Consider the following 8,388-nt stretch of genomic DNA (forward strand, 5'->3'; position numbering starts at 1 on the left):
GAGTTACCTCGATATCTAGATAACTCTTTCTTTCTTTCTAACTTTTCTTTTTCTTTAATAGACCTAATAGGCTCTCCTTTATTTTACTTTCTACTAGGAAGAGTTCTAGACTCTTTAAGCTATCTAGAAAACTTTCTAGAGCTACCTAATACCTACTACTACTACTTCTAAAATATAGGCCTAGATAGTCTAAATTAGATATATAATACTAAAGCTCTAGCTTTAGGTATCTATAACTATCTTAGTAAGAATAGAAAACTAAGAAGAAAGAGAAATAGTAAAGAAAATAAGCTATAAAGAGCTTAGAAGAAAACTAGGAGTATAGTAGTTTAAAGCTATATAAAAGCTTCTAAGTAGAGACTTTAAAGTTATTCTCTATAAAGAAGGAAAGAAAAGTAGACTAGAGAAGAACTAATCTTAGCTTAAAGCTATATACCTAGAGGCCTAAGTAGAGATACTAAGTATCTAAGTAATTATATATAGTATTAGAATATTCTAGAAGCTAGAGGATATAAATAGCTAGATCTAGCTCGACTAAGATAACTTTACCTAGTTCCTAGATAGGCTTAAAATTAGGAAAGCCTTTTAGCTTAAGAACTAGAAAGTAAGAGAAGAGACTAACTTCTTATTAGTAGTAATAGTAGTATAGAATAGATAGATTATAAGAGAAATATATAGGAGAGGTATTACTATTAGATTAATATAGTATATAGTAGAACTATACTACTTATAGTAGAGGATTATATAATACTTTAAGTATAATAGCTTTAAGTATATTACTATTTACTATAAAGCTATAGAAGAAATATATAGAAACTATATAGAGAAGTATAGAATAGATAGCTATAAGAAGAAGAAAATTAAATACTATAACTATAAAAGAGACTATAAAATATACTCTCTCTAATATAGCTATAAAGCTACTATAAAGGCTAAAGTAAGAGTATTCTTAGAGTAGTTTAAAAAGTAATAGAAAGTAGCCTTAGGCCTAATATAAGGAGATAGAGCTATAGAACCTATAATTCTTAAAAGGAAAGCTCTACTAGCTAAGCCTCTATAGAGAGATATTAGATATAAAAGTAGGCCTCTAGGTACTATAGTAATAGTAATAGCTAGTAGGAGGTAAGTAAGTAAGCTCTACTTCCCTTCTATATAGAAGAATAAGGATACCTAAAAGGTAATAAGTATCTTCTAGAAAGATATAGATATTAACTCTATTAAGCTCCTTTCCTAAGAATCCTATAAATTCTATAAGTAGCTAAACTCTAATAATCTACTAATATAATATTAATAGGTTAAATACTACCTAAACTCTACTACTAGATAGCCTAGCTATAGAAGAGGCTATAGTAATAGTACTATAAGAACTATAGCTTAATACTATAAATAGTAGAACTAAAGCTAAGAAAGAATACTCTATAGTCCTCCTACTCTAGTAGAACCTAAGAGTAGTAATACTTATATTAGATAAAATTAGAACTAATAGCTAGAAACTACTTTTCTATAATATAGGTAACTTAGTAACTATCTAAGTCTAGATATCTATAGGAACTATTTCTATCTATAACTACTATAACTCCTTAGAGCTAATAAGCTATAGATAAGAAGGGACTATCTCTATACTCTAAGAAGTACTATTATAAACTCTAGAAGATATAAAAGTAAGCTATATAGTAGTAGGAGACTTTAACTTTTACTATTTAAAATAGAAAGGAAATATAACCTAAACCTAATATACTATAGTAGATAAGCTTATTAAAACAATTATAGAGGCCTAACTATAGCTAGCTCTAGAGCTAGAGATAATTATATAGGAAAGATATATAGCTAGCTACTAAATATTAGACCTAGTCTTTATTAGCCTTTCCTTCTAAAATATAATCTAAGAATATAAAGCTCTTTTAGAAAAGATATATAGCTCTAACTATATTTCTTTTAGAATAACTTTCTATATTAATCTCTAAGAGCTAAAAGGAAGAAACTAGAAAAAGTAGTAGAAAGCTACTAAATAGAATAGAATCTAGAACCTTATAGCCTAAAATACTAACTAACTTAACTAACTTCTACTTAATATAAAGGAATACCTAGATATACTAGCCTATAGAATATAATCCTCTATCTAGAGAATTATAGAGAAGATAGTTCTAATAGCTAGACTATTAAGCTATATAAAGATAGTATAGACCTAGGAATATAAGGATACTATAAAGCTAGTAAGAAGGAGGAGAAGAGAATAGAGGAACTATAAAATAGAATAGAGCTATAAGCTATACTTTAAAGTATTATATATAAGAAGTAAAGCTATAAGAAGAGAGCAAAACTTAGCTTAGAGGAGACTAATAAAAGAAGTTATAGAGGACTCTAAGAAGATCTAGAAAATAGCTAAATAAGCTAAAGAGAGAGCTAACTAAGAGTACTAGCTACTATACTTCCTAAGCCTAGCTAATATAGAGTATAATAGAAATACTAATAAAAGGAAGGCTATAATCCTAGTAAGACACTTCTTTCTAGATCTAAGAGAGGCAGACTTAAGTAATATCTAATATATCTAACTACTACTCTAATTCTAGATAGAAGTTAAAGTTTAACTAAAGGAAGTAGAAGGAGTTCTTAGGAAACTACTTAGTAATAAAGCTCTAGAACCTAACTAAATACTAAACCTTTTACTTAAAGAGTATAGAGTATAACTTTCTCTAATCCTAGCTAAACTCTTTACTATATACCTAAGAATAGTATACTACTCTAAAGCTTTTAAGTACTCTATAATAGTAGTACTTAGGAAACTATAGAAACTAGACTACTTAAAGCTAGGAGTATATAGACCTATTACTCTACTTAATATAATAGTAAAGGTCCTAGAAGCTATAGTTACTAAAAGGATATCTAAGAAAACTAAAAAAAAGAAGCTCCTTCTAGAAGAATAAATAGATACTAGATCTAGTAGGTCTACTACTTTAGTATTAGACCTTATTACTAAATAAGTAAAAACTATCTAGAAAACTAAGCTAGGAGCTATAGTATCTATACTCTACCTTAATATCTTAAAGGTATTTAATAAGGTCTCTTACTAGAGGCTACTTTATAATATTAGAATAAAAGGCTTCCTAGACTATACTATTAGCTTTATCTAATTATTCCTCTAAGATAGGACTACCTACCTAAGGCTTAGAGAATTTATAGACTAACTAAGGCTCTAAAATATAGAAATTCTCTAAAGCTCTACTCTATCTCTAATTCTCTTTCTTTTCTTTACTTCTACTCTACTTCTAATACTATATAAAGAGACTACTTTAGTAATAGAGTTTATAGATAACTCTAATATCCTTATATATAGTATATTAATAGAGGATAACTATAGATAACTTAAGAAAGCCTACTAGAAATATAAAGAATAGATAAGGAGATATAGAGTAGAATTTATACTATAGAAATATTAGCTAATCTATTTTACTAGAAGTAGGAAATATAACCTTAAAGCTATAGTCTAAATCTAGAGATTTAATAGAGAACTACTACTATTACTTAGACTCCTTAGAGTATAGGTAGATACTAAACTTAAATAGAGCCTATATATTAAATAAGTAGTAGAAAAGGGAGCCTACTAAATATAATTACTTTAGAGACTATATAAGTCTATATAGAGAGTATCCTTCTAGAAAGCAAAGTACCTCTATATAGTAGTAGTAAGACTAGCTATTACTTTTAGCTACTAAGTCTAGTCTAACCTAGAGAGTATATAAAGCTACTATAGGAACCTTACTAAACCTATTAAGAAGATCTAGAGAGAGGCTCTAAGGAATATTATAGGAGTATATAAGTTAGTTATAATAGCTATTCTAGAGAGAGAAGCAAATATTACTCCTTTTTATTTATATATCTAGGACCTAGCTAGGTAAGTATCTAAAAAGCAAGACACCTAACCTATATACTAGTATATTAAAAATAGGTATAGAGAGATTAAAAAGTAAGTATAAGTAGGAAAGAGAGCTAGGTAACCTATACTACTAACCTAAACTAGATAGAAGGAAATCCTCTAGATAGTATAAAGCTAAGAAATAACGATATAGGCATACCTAGGCTATAAGGTATAGTAGGCTAAATACTAGTAGAATAGAAGATAGGAAAGGAATAAGGAAGAGAGAAGAGTAAGAGTAGGAAAGGAATAACTACTAGTATAGAAAACTACTACCTTCTCTACTATTAGACTAATTCTATATAAAGGACTTACTAGACTAGAGAGTATAATAGTTATACTCTTAAGGATAGAGTATATTAGAATAAGGCAATACTTTACTAAAAGGAGAGTCCTAGGTTTTATACTAGACTACGAATATAGGTAGAGATATAAGATACTAATATATATATATATATTCTATCTAAAATAGAACGAGAGAAGATATCTACTATTCTAGGTAGAGGTATCTATAAACTAGAAGGATCTAGCTAATATAAAGAGAGAGCTATATATAGTAGTAAAGTAGCTTATCTAAGAAGAGGTCCTAGACTAATTCTTACTTATAAGAGAAGAGATATAGAAGGATAAGAGAAGAGAGAAAAGGAAGAATAGAGCCTAGTAAGAGGAGGACTTACTAGATACCTAGTATTATCCGAAGGAAAATAAAAGCGAAGGAAGTAGCTACGTAGACTATAAATAAAGAGATATACGAGAGTTTTTCGAAGGCTTTTCCTTTAACCGAAATCTATAGAGCGTACTACTTACTCTAGTTAAAAGAGGTAGACCGGCGTATAAGAATTATCTATCTATTTATATTTAGTATTAATTATCTTCTATAAGAAGAAGGCAATTAGATACTATTCCGCTTCGAATAGTTAGCTTAGGATACCGGCTACTACGAAGTCGGAAGTATCGGTTTCGACTCGTAGGCGTAGTATAGAGTTAAAGTACCTTAGTAGCGGTATAGTCTAAAATCGATTTTTTAGCTTATAGAACGCCTACTCCTTAGCTACTTTCTACTTAATTAGCTCTAGCTTCTTTCTATCCTTTATACTCTTTAATAGCGCTATTAAAGGTACTATAACTCTCGAATATCCGAAGATAAATCGATAGTAGAAGTTCGCGAATCTAAGGAAGAATTAAACTTCTATTAGTATAGTTAGAGTTAGCTACGAGGCAATTATAGCTACTCTGCTTAGGTCTATCGTAACGCTACTAGTAGTTACTACGAATCTAAGGAAGTCGATCTTTTTCTAGAAGAACTTATACTTAGAACGCTATATATAGAGTCTAAACTTATAGAGCCTTTTAAGTATAGCGTATACGTCTCGTATATATTCCTCGCGTATCCTACTATAGATTAGGATATCGTCTAGGTATACTATATAGCTTATATCGACTAGCTCTACTAGCGTACGGTTAATATATATCTAGAACGTCGCTAGTACGTTCGTTAAGCCGAAGAGTATTACTTTATACTAGAAATAGCCGTAGCGCGTATAAAACGTAGTCTTCTAGTAGTTACTTAGCTTAATCCGAATACGGTAGTATATATCGGCTAAGTCTAAGAACGTAAACTATACGGCTCCTATAAGCCTATCTAGTATCTTACTAATTAGAGGTAGTAGATACTAGTTCTTAATAGTAATCTCGTTTAGTCTATAGTAGTCGATATATAGCTATAGCTTGCTATTCTTCTTTAGTACGAATAGGATAGGCGTACCTACCTCGCTATCGGAACGCTCGATCTAATCGTACTCGAGTTCTATCTTTAGGTACTCCTTAAGCTCGTCTAATTCTCGCTCCGACTAGTAATATAGTAGACGGAATAGTAGTATAGTTCTAGGCCGTAAGTTAATCGTATACTCTATACTATTAACTAGCTTGCTTCTTATTTCCTCTATTAGATTAAGAATATCGTTAAAATAATAGAACTTCTTAGAGATAGGCTTAACCTTATCGCCTATTTTGCTTAGGCTTACTATAAACACTACTAGTACCTTCTAAAGATCCTTAAAGAACTTATAGGCTTCTCGGACTTCGAACTTACTAAAACGATCGTTACTATATAGCTATTTATCTATAGCGCTACTAGCTAGTACGCGCTAAGTACGTCGCTATAGATAGCCTAAGATTACGTTAGGAGTTAGTATATTATATATATAGAAGATACTACCCGTAGATCGCTCCTTACTACTAGAGTCTACGATCTATATATATATATAGTACGTACTATAATAGTGCTCTAATTTACTTATAAAGATAGCAACTAGTAGTAGGGCTATATTCGGCCTTATTAGTAGGTTATACTATAGTATAAAGGCCCTTAATATTATATTAATATCTATAGTATTGTCGAGAAGGAAAGCGGCCGGCTTGCTACCTAACTACGTTTCGACTTCTCCTTCTATATATATCGCTAGTACGCTCTAAACCGGTAGAGAGTTATCGCTATCTAGTTTAGCGCTAGTAACTCGTACGTTATCTCCGGCGCCTTAGCTTTTTTCGCTCTTTACTCCTTTACTATAGTTACTCTACGAATAGCTAGCTTATTACTATCTTTCTTAGAGTTCGAGTAGTTAGGACTAATATAGCTAACCTCGTTATATATAAAGTACGTAGGTTGCTAGCTCTTACTCTTACTTTTGCCTCTATATTTACTCTTCGGCTTACTACTATAGGTATCGCGTTAGCTACTAGTCGAACCGGAGGCCTCTTTATAAGGAGTATCGCTATCGGTACGCTTACGCTTAGCCTACTTGTTCTTAGTATTACTATAATACGGCTTACGAGGTATAGCTTTCTTAGCTTACTCGAGGCGCCTTACTAGAGCGATAAGGTCGGTATACTTATTAGAGATAGTATAGTTCTTAATAATATCCTTATATAGCGATAGCTTTAGTTTTATAAGGAACTAGCGTACTAGCTACGCCTTAGTATAGTTATCTAACTAAGACTCTAGGTTACTAAAGTCTATTACGAACTATTATACGCTCTAGCTCTTACTCTAGTATATATTCTCGTATTCTATAGTTATAAGAAGTATATAGTTCGCTTAATCTCTAACGATATCGTATAGGAATTAATAGAACCGAGACTAGGTATATCCTATAGGTAGAACGCCTAGGTATTTATTATACTATACCTCTTACGCTTCGCCTACGAGGTACATAATACCTATAATTACCTTCTAGTAATCTATCGGGAACCTCTTTAGTATAGCTATAAAGTTTATCTTAAGAGTATAGATAAATTCGTATACCTCCTTTATAGTCTTACTTTTAAAGAGCTTAGACGTACGTAGCTTAATAGACTTATATAAGCTATACTCGTCGCTTTTAGAACGTACGCCGCTCGTATAACTTATAGACGCGCTGCCTTACTAAGGTATTAGCTATCCGAGGCCTAGTACTATTACGCTTAGCTATACTAGTAATTTAATTATCTATACCTCTCTTAGTAAGCGTTCGTTCTTAGCCTTAAGAGTACGGATTTCTAGCTATTCGCGTAACGTATTATTTTTAGCTTAGAGGCGCCTACGTATTATATACGCGTTACTAGCGTCGTCGGTATTATTTATATTCTCGTTCTATTTCTCTTTAGCTTATACTATTCCGGATTCTAATATCTCTTCGATATAGCCTAATAGCTATCTATCGTTTAATATATTATCGTTACGATTAGTCCGCTAGATAGATACGTTTCGCGTAAGTATAATAGGCCTTAATAGATCGCTACTCTCGATAAGGTAGAAGAATTATAATTATAAGAGTAGAATATAGTAATATATCGAGCGCCTCTAGACTCCTTATCTAGAGATATTAAGAATAATTCTTACCTTCTTCGTTTATATACGTTCTATATACTTTTATTCTACGCTAAGTATAAGTAGTACTAGCCGTTATACCTTAACGCCTAATAAGCTACGCCTCTCGAGCTATATACTCCTAGCTCTTATAAACTACTATTAGCTTCTTTAGAGGTCTACTAACTAGGTTTCTAATAGGTATACTACTTACTTAATTAAGCTTAGGAATATTTAGCTCTATATCTCCTCCTTTCTTATACTTAAACTAAGTAGTAGTATTATAGGCTTTAATAGCCCTTATATTAGGCTCCTAGAAGAGCTATATTTTAGTAGTATTAGGAATATATCTAATAAATATAGTATCTTTGTCTCTATTTATTAGTTTATCTAATCTTATCTCTACTAGCTAGGACTTAGGATCTATATAGACTACTACTTTATAACCCTAAACTCTAAAGTATAATACTAAGAGTTAAATACCTAAAAAGGCTTCCTTAGGTAATACTTTAAATCTATTAATTTCTAGGCTATTAGGAAGGGAATTTCTAATAACTATATAGGCTACTAAAGCTTCTAGCTAGAATTTAATAGGTATATAGGTATCTTCTAGTATTGCTCTTATATA

The sequence above is a fragment of the Cercospora beticola genome, chromosome 6 (assembly GCF_033473495.1).
Source record: "Cercospora beticola chromosome 6, complete sequence".
Classification (NCBI taxonomy): domain Eukaryota; kingdom Fungi; phylum Ascomycota; class Dothideomycetes; order Mycosphaerellales; family Mycosphaerellaceae; genus Cercospora; species Cercospora beticola.